This window comes from Muntiacus reevesi, chromosome 2 (genome assembly GCF_963930625.1).
Source record: "Muntiacus reevesi chromosome 2, mMunRee1.1, whole genome shotgun sequence".
In the NCBI taxonomy this organism is placed as follows: Eukaryota; Metazoa; Chordata; class Mammalia; order Artiodactyla; family Cervidae; genus Muntiacus; species Muntiacus reevesi.
This window is the reverse complement of record NC_089250.1, coordinates 104,364,695-104,388,759: the sequence shown is the minus strand read 5'-3', so window position 1 is coordinate 104,388,759 and position 24,065 is coordinate 104,364,695. Positions and strand designations below refer to the sequence as shown.

At 42.2% G+C, this 24,065-nt stretch overlaps 1 protein-coding gene and 1 pseudogene across 1 annotated transcript in view; both read right to left on the bottom strand.

The window, feature by feature from the left end:
* Nucleotides 1-24,065, bottom strand: part of STOX1 (storkhead box 1) — a 76,017-nt gene that overhangs the window by 43,738 nt on the left and 8,214 nt on the right. The window lies entirely within an intron of this gene.
* On the bottom strand, nucleotides 412-8,170 carry LOC136159016 (cyclin-Y-like protein 1; annotated as a pseudogene).

Below are 24,065 nucleotides of genomic sequence, written 5' to 3'. Positions count from 1 at the left end.
ATCATCAGAAAATGAGAAACATCATTAGAGTTAACAAGAAACGCAGCACGGACCCAACAGAAGTAGATAACAACATACTTTCTCTGCTTATGATCCCAAACATGCTAACATGCTAATAGGTAGTGCTTGCAAAAAGACTGAATGACAGGTGTTATTCAGCAGCTTTTTGGTTTAAACTGATTGCCAAAAATGACTAGCAGCTTCAATGAAATAGGGAGGAAGAATCCTTCAAAACCTAACAATGCTACAACAGGCTGTTCCTAAGTGGCTTTATGAGTTGTTAGGAGTCCCATGTTTGAATGGTAATATTGCACTGATTCTAAAGGATTATGCAGCAATATGGGTGAGAAAAATAGGAAAAAGTAAAAGTTATATAGTGTCTTTAAATTTGAACTATTAAAAAAAACCTCACATAGTTCACAGTTATCGGCCTACACAGTAAGCAAATATCTGTGGGTGGGTTGGGAGCTTTTAGCTTTGGAGTGGTTTTTGTAACTCTGTTTACATTAAAAAGGACAGAAGAGTGCGTTGCCTTGACAAGGTCCAGTTTTTCCTATGACCATAACCTTTGCTGTCTGCAAGTCTCTTGAATTTAGTGTCTTTCTTCTAGTTGAAAATACTAACTTTGCTGGTTTCTGAGCAGGAGAGGTGGTATTTCTCCAGTCCTTGTTACGAGGGGTTCATGATGTTACAACCCCTCACCTCTCTCTGTTCATGAGAGGATGGCATTGGAGCGCTGAATACCAATGAAATTATCAGCGCTGAAAGACCTTCTCACAGCAACTCTGCCCAAGTCTTTGTATTCGTCTTCACACAGTCTGGAGATGGCCTCTAGGCTCTGTGCTCTTTCTTTGCTAAGAGGAGCAATTAGAAACCTCAGGTTGTTGTCATCTGCTAAGAAGCAAAGGTCAAAGTAGTATTTGGCATAAACACTGGCGGGAACATGAATATTAAACTGAAGGAGCTCCAGAAAGTGCCTTTGCATCTCATTCATGTCCTCAACTCTAATGTCCTTTAAGATCTGGCAGTAGTCCACATTCCAGACGAGATCGGGCGTGTTCAGGGTGGTATGGCCGTAGACAGTAGTCCACATTCCAAACAGCCTGATCGTCCCAAACCTTGGAGGCAAGAAGAATGGCTCCCAAAAAAATTCTTTTCCAGTTAGTGGGGCAAATGTCGATCTCAGCATAAGTTAAAAGCCTTTCTAAGTAAACCAAAGTCACTATTGCACATTCAGCAGTCAGCTGGGCGGCACTGAAAAGAGTATGAACAAATCTGTAAATGAATTTGTGTTCAGGATCATGCTTAAAGTACTCCTCCGGAACCCTTTCTCGTGTGAGTGGATGTGATCTCTCATCAAAAATGTCCAAGGACCTGTTGGTGTGAGGCTGCCAGGGTTAATACCATGACAGGCAGCCTGGATTAAGTTTTAGCTTCCCCCGAAATGGTAAGATTCCCTACCCCCATCAGGTAACCTGGAGCCAGCCAATCAATACGCGCCCAGTAAGAAACAAAGGGAGAGCTGAAAAGCCCGTGAACGCCCAGGTTTGAAAAAGCCCGCGAAAGTCTGTACCAATAGAATTGCTTTGCAAACATGTAACCAATCCGCTTAAGCCAGCTACTAATTGCTTATGCATATCTTATAAATTTGCTAACAGCTTGGGCTCGGGGCTTTTCTGACCCTGCACCACTGTGATGGGTGAGGCAGAAGGCCCTGGCTCGAGTCAGTAATAAACTTCCCTTTTTTTGCGAGTTGCATTGTCTTGGAAGCCTTCTCTCTTCCCGCTCGGGGATTCGGACATCGGGCATAATATTTGGGGGCTCGTCCGGGATCCCTAGACCGGGAGAAGAGAACGCTTGCAGGACAAAGGGGAAGGATAAATAATAACACCGGTGCTCAGGAAAGACCAGAGTAAATTCAAGGCCCTGCTGGGGAGCAGGAGGGTACGTATCTGGCGCAGAAGGAAGGCTTTCTATAAAGGGGGACTAGCCGGCGTAAGGCCGAGGCCAGCGGACGCGCTGGGAGGCAGCCGACTCTGCAGGAAGGCTTTCTATAAAGGGGGGGGGGGCCAGCCGGCATAAGGCCGAGGCCAGCGGACGCGCTGGGAGGCAGCCGACTCCGCGGGGAAGAAAGTTCCTCTCCCGACCCCGAGTCTGGTGAACAGCGGACGCCATTCAGTAAGGTGAATCTGCTACTGGGAGGCAAGACAATTCAGGGGGCCCGAAAATCCAGCGCTGTGTCGTCGGCCAACGTTTGTCTGTCTGTGTGTTTGTCTTCGGCTCTCCGTGTTTGTATGTGTGCCGGCATTGTCTCTGGTCTCCCTTTTCTGGAAGCCCAGGGAAAATTCCTGTAACGCCTGGGTGTCTTCAGGTGGCAGGAGACGTCTGTAAGTCCACCCCTTTTGCCCCCTCTCCCGCCTCCTCCTCCTTCTTCTTTCAACCTGGCTTCCTTTCCTCCTTTTGAAATCTTTGAAGACATCTGAAGTTTTGTGTCTCTATAGAAGGTTTTCTGAGAGACTGTATTCTTGTATTTAAGGGAGTGTCTGATGAGGACTGCCAGGTTTATATGTGTGTGTGTCTAAATATGTTTTGGTATGTCTTTGTCTCTGGAAAATATTTTTTAGGTTAATTTGTAAATGAGCTCGATTTAATTGGCTTAAAAAAAGGGGTAAGCGCTTACAAATCAAATAATTCTAAAATAAACAATAAATTCCAGGTTTAGGTGAACTGGGAAATATTCAGTACTAAATACCTGATATTAATGTTTGTTTGTTGACCTATCTAATATAGACATGTCTTAGAGTAATTAACATCAAATAGAATATTTTCATTGTACCTAGGTTTAATATAAGTTAAATATTATACCTATTACAAGTTTGTCAAAAAGGAAATTACCTCGAGTGAAAAAAACTTCTAAAAAATGTAAATGAGGTATGAGTTTGTATATAAACTCTATTAAGAATAATTATTCTTTAAGAATATCTGTCTACAATGGTCTCCCCAGATTGGCATAACTTGAATTTCTAAGGGTTGTGCTAAACTAAGTATTAGAAGTCTATTAAATAATTAGGTCATTTCCAAATGAAATAAGATTTTGAAACATTTACTACTAAACACTAATTTCCTTTTACAGAAAAACTAAAGAGATTTGGGACTATAAATGAATAATGTTCCATGCCATCCTAAAATGTTTTATGAAAGCAAGAGTTTTAGAAATTATCACTGGTATTTATGCTCACCAATCTAAAAATGCTAATATAAAAGTTAGCTCTTGATTGCTAAAGGAAAGCAGGAAGTGTGCTTTCAGTAAAGTATGAAAAAATAGTAAAAAGAGTTATGCATGATCAAGATTTTCTAAAATTGAATTACAATTAGTTAGATAAGTGGATTTTGTTAGGAATGACCTGGTTGTAAGAAAACTGCTTAGAACCAATTAGGTCCAAGTGGCTGAGCTGACTTTCACTAGACCTTGAGCCTTGGTATTTACACCCACTGTGACATATCAACAAGCTAAATGATACACCCATCAACATTGACTAAATCTGACCAAATGTTCTAAAGCTTTTAATTGATCTTTTCGATAAAACTTCCTAAATTGAATTCTTTTGAAGTTCCTTTGACATCTAGCTAACTTTGGGGTGCTTCAGAGGGCCCCTGAAACATCCCAAAGAGGGATATTAAACTGTTTATTTGGTTGGTTAAATTACATGAAAAAGATTATCAAGTGAGTAATAAATCTGCTCATGTTATAATGTATGAAAAATTACTAATACAGATATCCTAAAAGGTATATGGAGTTCTTAACATTCTGATACGTCTTGGTATTCTAATGAAAAACCTGATGACTTCACAAAAGTTAACAAAGGACTGAATGAACCAGCGAATATGCTTATAACTTTTATGGTTTCTATCTGAGAAATTACAGGTTTAAATCGTGTGTTTTCCGGGAATAGGAAAAACCTTCCTCTCAAACTAGTTATAAAAATAATTTGGTCTCTTAGGTTTCCAGTAAGTTTAACAAATGAGCTAAGGTTATCTCACTAACAGGTACAAAAATCTCAAGGAATTTTTGAGACCTTAAAGAAGAGTTCACCTAGATTTGTTAGGCAAAATCTGTGATAAGCCTTTGGTGTGAGTTTCCCAGCCCCGTTTTATATTAAAAGTTCAGTCTGAGATCCAATAAGTGTTTCAGCAAAATAAAAAGTCTATGATCAACTATAGTTATATAAATTATCAGACCAAAATTAGTAAAAACAGACCTACTTTGCAAGCAAACTAGCCTTTATTTGGTTGTACTTGATAAAAATGAGGGTAACTTTAGAGAAAAAAAAAAGATATTTCAAAAAAAATGTTAAATCCCAGTTTGTTAATGGAGGTCTGCATGTAATAAGACTCATTTCTCAGATAGTTCTTTGCTGTTATGTGATATTAATGTGAAAGTTTGTTTCTGAAGCTTATCTCAGTAATCTATCTTTGGATGAAGATCAGATGCCTCATGATCTGCAACCAGGACTGGAAAAAGACATAATTTAAGAGACTGTCTCCAACCTGGATGGAAGGACTTTTTATCAGGTACTCTTAACTAGCTCATGCACAATGAAACTGAAGAGAAATTAACTCTTAGATTAATTCCCACTTTCAAAGGCTCCTACACTGGATTAGTCTATAGAGAAGACAGCTGACCTGATCTCACCTTAAAATGATGCTCAAACAAAAGAAACTACACCAGGATGAGAAGACAGCAACATCAGAGGTAGACAGCTTGCCCAAGATGCTGGATCTGCTTTGTATGATCATTTATAATGTTTTCTTGACTTGTTAGACCTTTGCATATAAATCAAATGCTTTTCTAGCAGAGGCCTGATTCTATGCCAGTTTTAGAAACCAATCCAATTGTTGGGTTTGTGGCCAATTACCTGTATCTAGTTCTGGGTTACCTTGGTAAATTTCTCCACTACAAGACTCTAACTGGTTGGCCCTGAGAAAATTTAGATCCCCTCACTGGGCCAATTAATAATGCCTACTCTGACTCTGGCCATAAATTTGAGCCTTTTTCTATTCCTCAAGCTCAATCAGAACAACAAAAAGTTTCAACAAAGGAAAAAAAAAGTCTCCCACAATTATAAGAGGTTTAAAGTCTCCTCTGTGTTGAAAACAATTATATCATGCTAAAGATAATCAGTCTAGTAACAGTAGAAAACTGGGCTATGTGCCTTATAGATGGTGGTGCCAATGTATAATTTCCCTGAAAGATAAAGATTCGTACAGAATAGACTAAGTCAGACGACCTGGGATATATACCTGGCTACATCTAATGAAAGCTCTTAAGTCTTACTTGTGACTTTACTAGTACTGCTGGCTATGTTCTTTGTATTTCACCTGTTTTACAAAATTGCTATTTCTTACAGTGCCAAATGTGTGACTGAGGCCTCTGATAAAATAATATATAGTTCCCTATGAGATCAATGATGATGGCAGTGTAACTCTAGATATGAGAAAAAGCAACAAGAGGGAATGTTTTCCTGGACCAAGAGGCTAGTAAGACAGGTGGTCCAGAGAATTTTGGATACTGTTTTATGGCCTAGTCCAGTAACAGCACGTTGAGTGGCCTGTCAACAAAATCTTTGCCAAACCTGAGAATGGACATTCTCAGCACCGTGAGATAAAATGGTCTTGAAATGCCCCCCTCAAAATCATGGTCAAGTTTATGAACAAAAAGGGGCTCTGCCAACTGAAGATTGACACTTGCCATCTACATCTACAGAGATTAAATCATGGCCACTGCAACTGTTGACTTTTAACGGCCCTGAAAGGAGTTCAGGGTGAAGATCAGGAATGAGGCGCTCCGTGCTCTGGGAAAAACTGGCAGAACAGGCCTTCAGATAGTTAGATCTTTTCAGGAGATTTTATGAGTCCCAATTCTTGCATCTTATCATACCTAGAGGAACACTGACATCATTAATGGTGCCATCTGCTTTGGTTATTAAGGAAAAATTTTACAATTAAAAGTCAAAATAGAGTACTCAGCTATGGTTCAGACATCCTGAGAAATAACCAGGTGTTACTATGGGTATAATTTCAGATTAGACATTGTATTGCTAAACACTTGAGTTTTCTGAGTCGTGTCAGGCTTAGATGCCACCATTCTCAAAACAATGTCTGCTGGAAGCTAGTAACTTCTACCTTACTTCTCATAAAACTAGGCAACTGGCCACCTGGCTACAAGTCTCCCTGAAGTGCCAGGTCCAGACTGGGTTTCAGGCCTATTCTCCTAAAAGAAAGAGATTTATTTTGTCTATTAAAACTCCAGTTATCCCTCCTCTAGCTACTACTAACTGGGTATGTTACAACAAAATGGCAGACCAAGGGATTGAGATTTTAATCATACAAGGCTCAAATCTAAGACTTGGCACTCAGGAATACTTCCAATTCAGTGTCTCTTCTCCAGGCTGAGGCAGTCCTATGCCCCATTTTGACAAGAGATTATCACAGTCATAGTTGCCCTGTTCCCTAAATTAAAGCTGAGCAGGACTCTGTGGGGTGGTGACTCTGGAGTACAGACCTGCTGTACTGTAAAATATAGGCTTTATTCAGCCTCCTTGACCTTCCCTGAGTTCCAAAGCATAGATTCAAACAATTGCTGATCAGGAAAGAAAAAAAATACAGAAACAGAGGGAAAACAATCAAATGGTGGTACAGCCTTGAGACGGGTCCTGGTTCCGACTCAAAAAAAAAAAAAACATGCATAACAATGTCTTTTGAGTCCTTCTTCAGAACTGGAGCCCCTACCCAGGTAAAAGATGGTAACTTCAGACTAAACACAAGATTCCTAGAACAGAGCTCTGTTGCTTGACCACAAGCAAATCACCCCAAATGTTGCCTCCTGTTTCTGGAGACCAGTGATGACCATCCTGTTAGGTCTCCTGTTTGGTCCCTGTCTATTTTATCTCTGAGAGGCGCCAACAGTTTCAAACTAAGTTGCTGTTATTACAAGAATAAAAGTTGGTTTCAGATATAAGACACCCCAACTTAGGTCAGGTATAGAGAGACTTCTGCTCTGCTAGGCAGGCCTACGCCCAGGCACAGCAGGAAGAAGTTACAGAAGAAAGAGACCTCCGCCCCAATTCCCAAAAATCATCTCGAGTATGAAGTCTCTCTGAAGGGAGAGTTGTTAGGGAAAACACACTGCCTGTATGTCCACCTAATGTTACTCAGATCTCAACATTCAACTGCCCCCACAGAAAAATGACCCATGATTGGGCCTTCCACAGAAACAAGAAGACAGTGGGGAATGTGAGGCTGCCAGGGTTAATACCATGACAGGCAGCCTGGATTAAGTTTTAGCTTCCCCCGAAATGGTAAGATTCCCTACCCCTATCAGGTAACCTGGAGCCAGCCAATCAATACGCGCCCAGTAAGAAACAAAGGGAGAGCTGAAAAGCCCGCGAACGCCCAGGTTTGAAAAAGCCCGCGAAAGTCTGTACCAATAGAATTGCTTTGCAAACATGTAACCAATCCGCTTAAGCCAGCTACTAATTGCTTATGCATATCTTATAAATTTGCTAACAGCTTGGGCTCGGGGCTTTTCTGACCCTGCACCACTGTGATGGGTGAGGCAGAAGGCCCTGGCTCAAGTCAGTAATAAACTTCCCCTTTTTTGCGAGTTGCATTGTCTTGGAAGCCTTCTCTCTTCCCGCTCGGGGATTCGGACATCGGGCATAACAGTTGGCATCTCATTTTATTGTGGTTCTAAGATTAGGCTGGCTGACTGTGCTGTCATCTAGAAATATGTTTGGGCATGAGCTATACTTTTTAGTAAGCTGCCCTGGAGATACCGTCCGTTTGAGATTTGCTCAGGAAAATTGTGCTTGCCCTTGGGTGGTCAGAAGTGTTTGATTCCAAAGCTAAGTCTTCGGGCATCTCTCGGTCGCTGATGTGCTGCAGGTGGTGGCCTTCACCCGCTCGGAAATCCAGGTGGGTTCCACGGTAGCCGGCGCGTCTCCGGCCGCCGCCTCGTAGACCTCAAACGCCTAGTCTGGCTCCGCTGGCCCCGCGCGCCGGCCCAACTTGGGGCTGGCATTGGGGCACACGCAACAGGTCAGCGTGTTCCCCATGGGGCGCCTCCATTCCTCGGTGCAGTCGCCTCCGCTCGGCCCCGGACTCCGCCAAGCTCAGAGGCCGCCCCCTCTCCCAACAATGGCGCGGCGGGCACCGGCAGACCCGGGCTATGCCGGGGCTGCGCCGCACATGTAGACGCGGCCCCGCCCGGCCGCACCCCCGCTGTCTCGCCGCCGCCGCCGCCGCCTTCCCGGAGTCAACTAGTCTGTCCAGGGTTCTTTCTATAGCACCAGGCACCCTCTGGATCTGAGATGAGGTTCAAAGGGTTTTGGATACCAAGGGCCTGGTGTAAAACAGGAAGCAAGGACAAAAGGAGAGAGATCTTGAACATGGTCATGTGCCAGACCAGCAATATTTAGCACAGGCCCTAGTGGAGACAGACTAGCGAGAGGCTTCTCCCTCCATGCTAAAGATTCCATGTCTTTGTTTCCTGACTCTGACTCTGGACTAGCCATAGGCTGAGTATTCTCAGGTACCTCTTCAAAACAACCTGCAAAGAAGTTACTATAACCTCCTTTGTACCTATGAAGACAATAGAGCTGAGAGGGCTAAGTAATGAGCTCCAGGTCACAGAGCTAGTAAGCGGCAGGGCAGCAATTTGAAACTGATTTTTCTCCACTAACCAAAGTGGTTCTAAGTGGTCAGGAAACTTGCAGTTTTCAGTGACTCTTCAAGTTTCAGTTTTGCTGAGACTGAAGATAATTCAGCAACTGAAGATAATTTTATGCTAGTGTTCAGTAGTATCGTGTGCGAAATTCACAGAGGTACTTAAGAGGCTTAACACGTGGTACAATAAAAGAAGGAAAATGATCACGTTTTAAAACAAATAGTCTGGAGATGACCACAGAATTTTCTGGGACATTCATCCCTCAGCCAGCACCAGAGGTAAGAATGAAGTATCTGAAACTCAAAGATGACTCAAGACTGTTTTTCCCTTGGAGAACAGCAGACCTGTAAGTACATACAGTGATGGTGACTCCAGCCATGGCAGATATGGGGGAAACAAAAGAGCACCCACGGGCACTGGCAGCAACAGTTCTGGGAGTCGCATGTTGACCTAAGTCCTCTTGGGTGTCGCCAATAGCCATAGAGCCTGTAGATTTCTGGACTGGGTCACCTCAGGACAAACAACTAACAGGGAGGGACCAGAGCCCCACCCATCAGCAGACAATTCGATTAGCCTCCAACTAATAAAAATAAATGGAAAAAAAAAAAGATTTACTGAGCATGGTTCTTTTGTTGAGTATGAGGACTACTTCATTTCTTCTAAGGGATTCTTGCCCACAGTAGTAGATACAATGGTCATCTGAATTAAATTTGCCCGTTCCTGTCCATTTTACTTCACTGATTTCTAAAATGTCGATGTTCACTCTTGCCATCTCCTGTTTGACCACTTCCAATTCACCTTGATTCATGGACCTAACATTTCAGGTTCCTGTGCAATATTGCTCTTTACAGCATTGGACTTTACTTTCATCACCAGTCATATTCACAACTGGGTGTTGTTTTCGCTTTGGCTCTATCTCTTCATTCTTTCTGGAGAAATTTCTCCACTCTTCGCTAGTAGCATATTGGCCATCTACCAACCTGGGAAGTTCAACTTTCAGTGTCATATCTTTTTGCTTTTTCATACTGTTCATGGGGTTCTCAAGGCAATGAGAGAGCTAATTCTTAGGTAGGTTGATAAGTCTGGGGCCCTCAAGGAGGAAGGAGTCCAGGGCTCTGGAGGAGGAGAAAGGGGTCTAGGGCTCTCAAGGAGGAGAAAAGGACAAGGTTTTTTTCCTACACTGTTTTGTCTTAGTCACAAAAGATGTTATTTTCTTTAAGTCCAGATCTAATGCTTACACAACAAAACAACTCATCTTGCTCAAGGGTATGTATTCCCTTAAGCTCTCTACTAATGATTATGTAACAACAATGTTATCTTGCTCAAGGACATGTTTCTCCTTCTTAACAAGAACCTTCTGACTAATCTTATTATCTTCAGGCTTATGTTGTAGGAGTGGATCTGGTAAAAGTATATAAGGCCTGATAAGACCAGTGAGGGGGGCACTGTCTGTCCCACTTCTGATGTCTGTCAGAAGTTTTCTCTGTCCATTTTCACTTTAGTAAAACCTTGCTACACAAAAGCTCTTGAGTGATCAAGACTGGTCCCAGGTCCCGAAGCTAAACTTCAGAGATTACGAATCCAATGTTGTTCACCATAACCTATTGGCAAGAATACTGAAGTGGTTTGCCATTCGCTTCTCCAGCGGACCACGTAGTGTCAGAACTCTCCACCAGGACCCGTTCATCTCGGGTGGCCCTACATGGCATGGCTCAACTGATTGGTGCAAAGAAATACAGTGGGAAACACTAGAGAGCTCTTTAAGAAAATTAGATACCAAGGGAATATTTCAGGCAAAGATGGACACAATAAAGGAAAGAAAAAGTATGGATCCAAAAGAAGCAGATTTAAGAAAAGGTGGCAAGAATATACAGAGTTCAGTTCAGTCTCTCAGTCATGTCCGACTCTTTGCAACCCCATAGACTGCAGCACGCCAGGCCTCCCTGTCCATCGCCAACTCCCAGAATTTGCTCAAACTCATGTGCATTGACTTGGTGATGCCATCCAACCATCCCATCCTCTGTCGTCCCCTTCCCCTCCTGCCTTTAATCTTTCCTAGCATCAGGGTCTTTTCCAATGAGTCAGAACCTTGCATCAGGTGGCCAAAGTACTGGAATTTCAGCTTCAGCATCAGTCCTTCCAATGAACACGCAGGACTGACTCCTTTAGGATGAACTGGTTGGATCCCCTTGCAGTCCAAAGGACTCTCAAGAGTCTTCTCCAACACCATATTTTAGAAGCATCAATTCTTTGGTGCTCATCTTTCCTTATAGTCCAAATCTCACATTCATACATGACTACTGGAAAAACCATAGCCTTGACTAGATGGACCTTTGTTGGCAAAGTAATCTCTCTGCTTTTTAATATGCTGTCTAGATTGGTCATAACTTTTCTTCCAAGGAGTAAACAACATTTTATTTCATGGCTGCAGTCACCATCTGCAGTGATTTTGGAGCCCCCAAAAATAAAGTCTGCCACTGTTACCACTGTTTCTCCATCTATTTGCCATGAAGTGATGGGACCAGATGCCATGATCTTAGTTTTCTGAATGTTGAGCTTTAAGCCAACTTTTTCACTCTCCTCTTTTACTTTCATCAAGAGGCTCTTTAGTTCTTCTTCACTTTCTGCCATAAGGGTGGTGTCATCTGCATATCTGAGGTTATTGATATTTCTCCCAGCAATCTTGATTCCAGCTTGTACTTCATCCAGCCCAGCGTTTCTCATGATATACTCTGCATGTAAGTTAAATGAGCAGGGTGACAATATACAGCCTTGACGTACTCCTTTTCCTATTTGAACCAGTCTGTTGTTCCATGTGCAGTTCTAACTGTTGCTTCCTGACCTGCATACAGATTTCTCAGGACGCGGGTCATGTGACCCGGTATTCCCATCTCTTTCAGAATTTTCCACAGTTTATTGTGTGTGTGATCTGGTATTCCCATCTCTTTCAGAATTTTCCACAGTTTATTGTGATCCACACGGTCAAAGGCTTTGGTATAGTCAATAAAGCAGAAACAGATGTTTTCCTGGAATTCTCTCGCTTTTTTGATGATCTTGCAATTTAATCTCTGGTTCCTCTGCCTTTTCTAAACCCAACTTGAATATCTGGAAGTTCACAGTTCACGTATTGCTAAAGCCTGGCTTGGAGAATTTTGAGCATTACTAGTGTGTGAGATGAGTGCAATTGTGCAGTAGTTTGAGCATTCTTTGGCATTGCCTTCTTAGGGATTGGAATGAAAACTGACCTTTTCCAGTCCTGTGGCCACTGCTGAATTTTCCAAATTTGCTGGCATATTGAGTGCAGCACTTTCACAGCATCATCTTTTAGGATTTGAAATAGCTCAACTGGAATTCCATCACCTCCAGTAGCTTTGTTCGTAGTGATGCTTCCTAAGGCCCACTTGACTTCACATTCCAGGATGTCTGGCTCTAGGTGAGTGGTCACACCATCATGATTATCTGGGTCATGAAGATCTTTATTGTACAGTTCTTCTGTGTATTCTTGCCACCTCTTCTTAATATCTTCTGCTTCTGTTAGGTCCATAACATTTCTGTTCTTTATTATGCCCATTTTGCATGAAACGTTCCCTTGGTATCTCCAGTTTTCTTGAAGAGCTCTCTAGTCTTTCCCATCCTATTTTTCCCCTCTATTTCTTTGCACTGATCACTGAGGAAGGCTTTCTTATCTCTCCTTGCTCTTCTTTGGAACTCTGCATTCAAATGGGTATATTTTTCCTTTTCTCCTTTGCTTTTGGCTTCTCTTCTCACAGTTATTTGTAAGGCCTCCTCAGAGAGTCATTTTGCTTTTTTGCATTTCTTTTTCTTGGGTTGATCTTGCTCCCTGTCTCCTGGACAATGTCACAAATCTCCATTGATAGTTCTTCAGGCACTCTGTCTATCAGATCTAGGAATCAGCGAGTTAAGATGTACTGGAATGGGTGAATTTAACTCAGATGACCATTATATCTACTACTGTGGGCAAGAATCCCTTAGAAGAAATGGAGTAGCATCATAGTCAACAAACGAGTACGAAATGCAGTACTTGGATGCAGTCTCAAAAATGACAGAATGATCTCTGTTCATTTCCAAGGCAAACCATTCAATATCAAGTCTATGCCCCGACCAGTAATGGTGAAGAAGCTGAAGTTGAACGGTTCTATGAAGACATACAAGACCTTCTAGAATTAACACCAAAAAAAGATGTCCTTTTCCTTTATCAGTTCAGTTCAATTCAGTCGCGTCCAACTCTTTGTGACCCTATGAGTCACAGCACGCCAGGCCTCCCTGTCCATCACAAACTCCCGGAGTCTACTCAAACTCATGCCCATCAAGTCAGTGATGCCATCCAGCCATCTCATCCTCTGTCGGCCCCTTCTCCTCCTGCCCCCAATACCTCCCAACATCAGGGTCTTTTCCAATGAGTCAACTCTTCGCATGAGGTGGCCAAAGTATTGGAGTTTCAGTTTCAGCATCAGTCCGTCCAATGAACACCCAGGACTGATCTCCTTTAGGATGCACTGGTTGGATCTCCTTGCAGTCCAAGGGACTCTCAAGAGTCTTCTCCAACAACACAGTTCAAAAGCATCAATTAAAAAAAAAAAAAAAAAAACCATCAATTTTTTGGCACTCAGCTTTCTTCACAGTCCAACTCTCACATCCATACATGACCACTGGAAAAACCATAGCCTTGACCAGACGGACCTTTGTTGGCAAAGTAATGTCTCTGCTTTTTAATATGCTATCTAGGTTGGTCATAACTTTCCTTCCAAGGAGTAAGCGTCTTTTCATTTCATGGCTGCAATCACCATCCGCAGTGATTTTGGAGCCCAAAAAAATGAAGTCTGACACTGTTTCCACTGTCTCCCCATCTATTTCCCATGAGGTGATGGGACCAGATGCCATGATCTTAGTTTTCTGAATGTTGAGCTTTAAGCCAACTTTTTCACTCTCCTCTTTCACTTTCATCAAGAGGTTTTTCAGTTCCTCTTCACTCTCTGCCATAAGGGTGGTGTCATCTGCATATCTGAGGTTATTGATATTTCTCCCAGCAATCTTGATTCCAGCTTGTGCTTCTTCCAGTGTTTCTCATGATGTACTCTGCATATAAGTTAAATAAGCAGGGTGACAACATACAGCCTTGACGTACCCCTTTTCCTATTTGGAACCAGTCTGTTGTTCCATGTCCAGTTATATCTGTTGCTTCCTGACCTGCATACAGGTTTCTCAAGAGGTAGGTCAGTTGGTCTGGTATTCCCATCTCCTTCAGAATTTTCCACAGTTTATTGTATTTCCTTTATAGAGGACTGGAATTCAAAAGTAGGAAGTCAAGAAACACCTAGAGTAACAGGCAAATTTGACCTTGTAGTATAGAATGTAGCAGGGCAAAGGCTAGTAGGGTTTTGCCAAGAGAATGCACTAGTTAGAGCAAACACCCTCTTCCAACAACACAAGAGAAGACTCTACACATGGACATCACCAGATGGTCAACACCAAAATCAGACTGATTATATTCTTTGCAGCCAAAGATGGAGAAGCTCTATACATTCAGCAAAAACAAGACCAGGAGTTGACTGTGGCTCAGATCATGAAATCTTTATTGCCAAATTTAGACTTAAATTAAAGAAAGTAGGGAAAACCAATAGACCATTTAGGTATGACCTAAATCAAATCCCTAACTATTATACAGTGGAAGTGAGAAGTAGATTTAAGAATACACAGGAAAAAAAAAAAGAATATACAGAAGAACTATACAGAAAAGATCTTAATGACCCAGATAATCACGATGGTGTGATCACCCACCTAGAGCCAGACATCCTGGAATGTGAAGTCAAGTGGGCCTTAGGAAGCATCACTATGAACAAAGCTACTGGAGGTGATGGAATTCCAGTTGAGCTATTTCAAATCCTAAAAGATGATGATGTGAAAGTGCTACACTCAATATGCCAGCAAATTTGGAAAACTCAGCAGTGGCCACAGGACTGGAAAAGGTCAGTTTTCATTCCAATCCCTAAGAAAGGCAACACCAAAGAATGCTCAAACTACTGCACAATTGCAATGATGTCACACGCTAGCAAAGTAATGCTCAAAATTCTCCAAGCCAGGCTTCAACAGTACATGAACCGAGAACTCCAGAAGTTCAATCTAGATTTTAAAAAGGCAGAGCAACGAGAGATCACATTGCCAACATCCATTGGATCATCAAAAAAGCAAGAGAGTTCCAGAAAAATATTTATTTCTGCTTTATTGACTATGCCAAAGTCTTTGACTGTGCGGATTACAACAAACTGTGGAAAATTCTTAAAGAGATGGGAATACCAGATCATGTGACCTGCCTCCTGAGAAACCTGTATGCAGGTCAAGAAGCAACAGTTAGAACTGAACATAGACTAACAACAGACTAGTTCAAAATCAGGAAAGGAGTACGACAAGGCTGTATGCATTCACCCTGCTTATTTAACTTCTATGCAGAATACATCAAGAGACACACTGGGCTGGATGAATCATGAGCTGCAATCAAGACTGCTGGGAGAAATATCAATAATCTCAGACATGCAGATGATACCACCTGTATGGCAGAAAGCAAAGAGGAACTAAAGAGCCTCTTGAAAGTGAAAGAAGAGAGTGAAAAAGCTGGCTTAAAACTCAACATTCAATAAACAAAAATCAGAGCATCAGGCCCTATCACTTCATGGCAAATAAATGGGGAAACAATGGAAAGAGTGACAGACTTTATTTTCCTGGGCCCCAAAATCACTGCAAATGGTGACTGCAGCCATGAAATTAAAAGATGCTTGCTTCTTGGAAGAAAAGCTGTGACCAACTTAGCAGATTAAAAAGCAGGGACATTACTTTGCAGACAAAGGTCTATCTAGTCAAAGTTATGGTTTTCCCAGTAGTCATGTATGGTTGTGAGAGTTGGACCATAAAGAAAGCTGAGCACCGAAGAATTGATGGTTTTGAACTGTGGGGTTGGAGAAGACTCTTAAGAGTACCTTGGACGGTAAGGTGATCAAGACAGTCAATCCTAAAGGAAATTAGTCCTGAATATTCATTGGAAGGACTGATGCTGAAGCTCCAATACTTTGGCCACCTGATGCCAGGTGTTGAAGAGTTGATTCATTGGAAAAGACCCTGATGCTGGGAAAGATTGAAGGAAGGAGGAGAAGGGAACCACAAAGGATGAGATGGATATTGGCATCACCAAATCGATGGACATGAGTTTGAGCAGGGTCTGGGAGTTAGTGATGGACAGGGAAGTCTGGCATGCTGCAGTCCATGGGGTTGCAAAGAGTCAGACACGACTGAGCAACTGAACTGAGCTTGATTCTGCCTATCAGAACAAGACCTAGTTTTCCCCACAGCCAGTCCCTCCCATCAGGAGACCTGCATAAGCCCCTTATCCTCATCCATCATAGGGCAAACAGAAACAAGAACTACAGTCCCACAGACTCCAGAATGAAAACCACAATCACAGAAAGTTAACCAAAATGATCACTGGATCACAGCTTTGTCAGTGAAAGGGCTTGCATGACTCAGTGAAGCGATGACAAAACATGGTCCACTAGAGAAGGGAATGGGAAACCACTCTAGTATTCTTGCCTCAAGAAGCCCATGAGCAAAAAAAAAAAGAAAAAAGAAGCCCATGAGCAGTGTTAAAAGGCAAAAATATATGATACTGGAAGATGAGCCCCCTAGATCAGTGGGTGTTCAACATGCTTACTGGGGAAGCACGGAGAAATAGCTCCAGAAAGAGAGCTGCGCCAAAGTGCAAACGACGCCCAGTTTTGGATGTACCTGGTGGTGAAAATAAAGTTCAGTGCTGTAAAGAACAATACTACATAAAAACCTGGAATGTTAGGTCCATGAATCAAGGTAAATTGGAAGTGGTCAAGCAGGAGATGGCAAGAAGGAACATCGACATTTTAGGAATCAGTGAACTAAAATGGACCGGAACTGGCAAATTTAATTCAGATGGCCACTATGTCTAATTCTGTAGGCAAGAATCACTTAGAAGAAATGGAGTAGCCCTCATAGCCAACAAGAGAGTCTGAAATGCAGTATTTGTATATAATCCCCAAAACAACAAAATGATCTCAGTTCATTTCCAAGGCAAACTATTCAATATCATAGTAATCCAAGTCTATGACAAACCACTAATGCTGAAGAAGCTGAAGTTGAATGGTCCTATGAAGACCTACAAGACCTTCTAGAACTAACACACACAAAAGATGTTCTTTTCATCACAGGGGATTGGAATGCAAAAGTAGGAAGTCAAGAGATACCTTCATTAACAGGTAAGTTTGGCCTTTGAGTACAAAATGAAGCAGGGAAAAGGCTAACAGAGTTTTGCCAAGAGAACACACTGGTCATAGCAAACACCCTCTTCCAATAACACAGGAGACAACTCTACGCATGAACGTCACCAGATGGTCAAAACTGAAATCAGATTGATTATATTTCTTTGCAGCCAAAGATGGTGATGCTGTATACAGTCAACAAAAACAAGAATTGGAGCTGACTATGGCTCAGATCATCAGTTCCTTATTGCAAAATTCAGGCTTAAATTGAAGAAAGCAGGGAAAACCACTAGACCATGTAGGTATGACCTAAATCTAATCTCTTAGGATTATACAGGGTGGAGGTGGCAAATAGATTCAAGGGAGATTAGATCTGGTAGAGTGCCTGGAGAACTATAGAAGGAGGTTTGTAACATTGTATTGGAAGTGGTGACCAAAATCATCCCAAAGAAAAAGAAATGCAAGAAGGCAAAGTGGTTGTCTGAGGAGAACTTACAAATAACTGAGAAGAGAAAAGAAGCAAAAGTCAAAGGAGAAAGGAAAAGAAATACCCAACTGAATGCAGAGTTTCAGAGAATAGCAAGGAGTGATAAGAAAGCCTTCTTATGTGAATAATGCAAAGAAATAGAGGAAAACAATAGGATTGGAAAGACTAGAGAGCTCTTCAAGAAAACTGGAGATATCAAGGAAATATTTCATTCAAGGATGGGCACAATAAAAGAGGGAAATGGCAAGGACCTAATAGAACCAGAAGACATTAGAAGAGGTGGCAAAAATACACAGAAGAGCTATAGAAAACATGTCTTGTTGACCTGAATAATGACAACAGTGTGGTTACTCACCTAGAGCTAGATAATCTGGAGTCTGAAGTGAAGTGAGCCTTAGGAAGCATTTCTACAAACAAAACTAGTGAAGGTGATGGCATTCCAGCTGCGCTATTTAAAATCCTAAAAGATGATACTGTTAAGGTGCTGTACTCAATATGCCAGCAAATTTGGAAAACAGCAGTGGCCAGAGGCCTGGAAAAGGTCAGTTTTCACTCTAATCCCAAAGAAGAGCAATGTCAAAGAATGCTCAAACTATCATACAATTGAGCTCATTTCACATGCTAGCAAGGTAATGTTCAAAACCCTTCAAGCTAGGCTTCAGGAGTACATGAACTGAGAACTTCCAGATGTACATGCTGGCATTAGAAAGGGCAGAAGAACCAGAGATTATATTTCCAACATTCATTGGATCATACAGAAAGTAAGGGATTTCCAGAAAAACATCTACTTCTGTTTCATTGACTATGCTAAAGCCTTTGACTTTGTAGATCACAACAAACTATGGAAAATTCTTTTTTTTTTTTAAGTGTGTCAATTGGTCTTTATTAGACAGTGAACTTATTTTTGTGTACATTTTTTCAGTTGCTGAAAAAGCTCTGATTCTAAACTAGTTGGAAGATGATATCATTGTTATTAGCTAACTCCAAGCATTTCCTTTTTACTCCATCTTCAAACGATCTCTGTCTCTGTCTCTCTGTCTCTTGCTGACTTTGAGGACATATTTTTAATAACTATTTTCTCCATGGGTTGCAATCTTTTGACACCAAAGCTGAGTTCTAATTCTTTCAGAAGAGATACACACGTCTCTCTTGGCTTCTTTAGCTTCACGGGGAGCTTCCACGCAGAGTTTCTTCATTAGTTTCAGCGCCGGCATTTTCATATTCTATTTGTTCAGAAGTGCCTGGAACTCAGATATTATTCTTCCAGGAGAAGCTTCTCCTTTCAATTCTCATTAATTCTTCCTCTTAAGAATTCTGGAGACAGAGAAGAAGTTCATCTCCCAGGCTTTTCTTGGCTCAATTCCTGATTTACACGTTCCTCCTTTAGAGATGTTATTTCTTCCAATGAAGACTGTTTCTGGCCAGAGAGGCTTCTTTCCGGTTTGATCCATTCTGCATTGATCTATAATAGAAATCTCCGCTCGGGGCCTCCGCCCTCTCCAGAGCTCGGCTCCAAGCCTCGACCGCAGGTCAGCGCGTTGAGAAAGCGCCAACTGGGCGAAGATCCCGTCCCAGTTTTTATTTCAACACGGACAACGCCCACTCCCGTAAGCAATGAAACAGAAGAGACGAGCAAAAGAAAGGAAAAGGTGAGACAAGGCCGACTGAGGAAAACGGCATTTCCTCTGAAATCAGGAACAAGACAAGGATGCCCACTCTCACCACTACTATTCAACATAGTGTTGGAAGTTTTGGCCACAGCAATCAGAGCAGAAAAAGACATAAAAGGAATCCAGATAGGAAAAGAAGAAGTGAAACTCTCGCTGTTTGCAGATGACATGATCCTCTACATAGAAAACCCTAAAGACTCTACCAGAAAATTACTAGAGCTAATTAATGAATATAGTAAAGTTGCAGGATATAAAATTAACACACAGAAATCCCTTGCATTCCTATACACTAACAATGAAAAAACAGAAAGAGAAATTAAGGAAACAATACCATTCACCATTGCAACAAAAAGAATAAAATACTTAGGAGTATATCTACCTAAAGAAACAAAAGACCTATACATAGAAAACTATAAAACACTGATGAAAGAAATCAAAGAGGACACAAACAGATGGAGAAACATACCGTGTTCATGGATTGGAAGAATCAATATTGTCAAAATGGCTATTCTACCCAAAGCAATCTATAGATTCAATGCAATCCCTATCAAGCTACCAACGGTATTTTTCACAGAATTAGAACAAATAATTTCACAATTTGTATGGAAATACAAAAAACCTCGAATAGCCAAAGTAATCTTGAGAAAGAAGAATGGAACTGGAGGAATCAACCTGCCTGACTTCAGACTCTACTACAAAGCCACAGTCATCAAGACAGTATGGTACTGGCACAAAGACAGAAAAATAGATCAATGGAACAGAATAGAAAGCCCAGAGATAAATCCACGAACCTATGGACAGCTTATCTTTGACAAAGGAGGCAAGGATATACAATGGAAAAAAGACAATCTCTTTAACAAGTGGTGCTGGGAAAACTGGTTAACCACTTGTAAAAGAATGAAACTAGAACACTTCCTAACACCATACACAAAAATAAACTCAAAATGGATTAAAGATCTAAATGTAAGACCAGAAACTATAAAACTCCTAGAGGAGAACATAGGCAAAACACTCTCCGACATAAATCACAGCAAGATCTTCTATGACCCACCTCCCAGAATATTGGAAATAAAAGCAAAAATAAACAAATGGGACTTAATGAAAATTAAAAGCTTTTGCACAACAAAGGAAACTATAAGTAAGGTGAAAAGACAGCCCTCAGATTGGGAGAAAATAATAACAAATGAGGAAACAGACAAAGGATTAATCTCAAAAATATACAAGCAACTCCTGAAGCTCAATTCCAGAAAAATAAACGACCCAATCAAAAAATGGGCCAAAGAACTAAACAGACATTTCTCCAAAGAAGACATACAGATGGCTAACAAACACATGAAAAGATGCTCAACATCACTCATCATCAGAGAAATGCAAATCAAAACCACAATGAGGTACCATTACACGCCAGTCAGGATGGCTGCTATCCAAAAGTCTACAAGCAATAAATGCTGGAGAGGGTGTGGAGAAAAGGGAACCCTCTTACACTGTTGGTGGGAATGCAAACTAGTACAGCCACTATGGAAAACAGTGTGGAGATTTCTTAAAAAACTGGAAATAGAACTGCCATATGACCCAGCAATACCACTTCTGGGCATACACACTGAGGAATCCAGATCTGAAAGAGACACGTGCACCCCAATGTTCATCGCAGCACTGTTTATAATAGCCAGGACATGGAAGCAACCTAGATGCCCATCAGCAGATGAATGGATAAGGAAGCTGTGGTACATATACACCATGGAATATTACTCAGCCGTTAAAAAGAATTCATTTGAATCAGTTCTAATGAGATGGATGAAACTGGAGCCCATTATACAGAGTGAAGTAAGTCAGAAAGATAAAGAACATTACAGTATACTAACACATATATACGGAATTTAGATAGATGGTGGCGATAACCCTATATGCAAAACAGAAAAAGAGACACAGAAATACAGAACAGACTTTTGAACTCTGGGGGAGAACGTGAGGGTGGGATGTTTTGAAAGAACAGCATGTATATTATCTATGGTGAAACGGACCACCAGCCCAGGTGGGATACATGAGTCAGGTGCTCGGGCCTGGTGCACTGGGAGGACCCTGAGGAGTCGGGTGGGGAGGGAGGTGGGAGGGGGGATCGGGATGGGGAATACATGTAACTATATGGCTGATTCATGTCAATGTATGACAAAACCCACTGAAATGTTGTAAAGTGATTGGCCTCCAACTAATAAAATAATATTAAAAAAAAAAAAAAAAGAAAAAAAAAAAAAAAAAAAAAAACAGAACACTGGTGACATACAGTTGCATTGTTCGGTACTGGAAACTCATTTCGGCAGCCTCAGCCTCTCCAGGAAATCAGGCCCCAGTTCTGAGGTGTAGACCACAAAAACTGCCGAGATCAGAGGGTTAGGACCGGGCCCAATCCTTCAGCCGCCCGGGCCTCGGATCCACAAGGCCGCCCCGCTCCGCCGCCCGACTCCACCGCGAGCAAGCGCGCTTCTCCACCTCCAAGCAGGCGGTGAAGCCCTGAAACCCGGCCGACCCTCCGCGGCATCTCCAGAGAGCCTCGCTACCGCAACTCTCCCCTCAAAAAAAGATTCGGAAAATTCTTAAAGTGACAGGAATACTAGACCACCTTACCTACCTCCTTGGAAACTTCTATGTGGGTCAAGAAGCAACAGTTAGAACCAGACATGGAACAATGGACTGGTTCAAAATTGGGAAAGGAGTACGTCAAGGCTGTACATTGTCAGCCTTCTTATTTAACTTCTTTGTAGAGTACATCAAGAGAAATGCTGGGCTGGATGAAGCACAAGCTGGAATCAAGACTGCCTGGAGAAATACCAACCATCTCATATATGCAGATTATACCACTCTAATGGCACAAAGGGAAGAGGAACTAAAGAGTCTCTTAATGAGAGTGAAACAGAGTGAAAAAGCTGGCTTAAATCTAACATTCGAAAAACTAAGATCATGGCATCCATTCCCATCACTTCATGTCAAATAGATGGGGAAACAATGGAAACAGTGAGAGACTTTATTTTCTTGGGCTCCAAAATCACTGCAGATGGTGAGTGCAGCCATGAAATTAAGACATCTGCTCCTTGGAAGAAAAGTTATGACAAACTTAGACAGCATATTAAAAGAGCAGAGGCATCACTTTGCCCACAAAGGTCCATATAGTCAAAGCTATGGTTTTTCTAGTAGTCATGTATGAATGTGAGAGTTGAACCACAAAGAACGGTGAGCACCAAAGAACTGATGCTTTCAAATTGTGATGCCAAGAAGACTCTTGTGCATCCCTTGGACAGCTAGGATATCAAACCAGTCAATCCTAAAGGAAATCAACCCTGAGTTGGAAGTCCTTCCAACCCATTGGAAGGACTGATTTTGAAGCTGAAGCTCCAAAACTTTGGCCACCTGATGCAAAGAGCCGACTCATTGGAAAAGACCCTGATGCTGGGAAAGATTAAGGGCAAGAGGAGAAGGGGGCAACAGAGGATGAAATGGTTGGATGGCATCACTGACTCAATGGACATGAGTTTGAGCAAACTCTGGGAGATCATGAAGGACAGAGAAGCCTGGCGTGTTGCTGCCCATGGGGTTGCAAGGAGTCGGACACAACTTAGTGACTGAACAACAACAAAGAGCACTCACCTCAGGCACCCCAGGGGGAACAGCACGCAAACACAGCCTATGTGAGAGTCCAGTGTGTTCAGAACACAGTACCCAGGCCTGGCTGAAGGGAAGTGATGGTTAGCCTTATATGTCAGCTGGCTAGACTATAGACACTGTTATTCAATCAAATGCTAATCTAGGCTTCACTTTGAAACTATAGATGTGATTAAAGTCAATAAAACTTAAATAAGAGAGCTGATCCTTGACAATTTAGGCTTCTCTCAGTTGAAAAGGCTTACGTGCAGAACTGAGGCTCCTCAAAAGAAGAAACTCCACTTATGCAGAACAGTCTGGGCGTGTGCCTGAGGTCCAGCCTGCCTTTCATGATGGCCAGACCGACGGATTTTAGACTTGCCTTGCCAGCCCTCACAATCATGCAAAGCCAATTCCTTGTAATAGATCTCTTAATATATATTTCACAGTGGTTCTGTTTCTCTGACTGATCCCTGACTGATAAAGAAAGGCAGGCACCTCTCAGAAGATGGGGAGATGGGGTGGAGGGGGAGTTCAGGCTAGACTTGGATTAGAGAGCCTTGCAGCACATGCTAAAGGCTCTGGACTTTTCCTGAAAAGAAAAGGAGAAAAGCAGAAGGGACTCTAGCAGATAAAGAGCAGAATCATATCTGCAGTTTAGATGCTGAGAGTCTGCCCACCTGGAGGATGGGGAATGAACTGGAGTGTCCAGGGCCAGCCAGGAGACAGCACCACAAAAAGGGAGGAAGCCAGAGCCATAATGCAAGTAGGAGATGGTGGATCTTGGTTGGATAAAGTCATAGCAGTGGAAATGGTGAGAAAGGAGTGGGTTTGAGAGACACTAAGGAGTAAGCCTCATGGAACTTGGTGACATACTGGCTGGGGATGAGACAGAAGGAAGAGGAATCCAAGTTGATTTTCAGTTTGACGGCGCTTTTCATCCCACTGGACCTCAACATACACGGTGGCAACCAGAAGTGCCGCCTCTCATCCACCAGTTGCCAAATCAAAACATGAAGCCAAGGACACTCATTAACTACCCAGATGCAGCATTCAGATCATCCAGCTTGATAACAGCAATATGTCTACAAGACATCCTGTTGTGAGCCCTTTGGCTCTTTCAAACTAAACCCTTCAGCTGCCCCTGCCCAGAATAAGGAAAAAGGCAACATCTGGCAGAACAAAGCCAGAAAAACATGGCTGGAAAGATCCCGGGTAGTAAGGAGGGAGGTGAGAGCAGGGTCAGAGCAGCT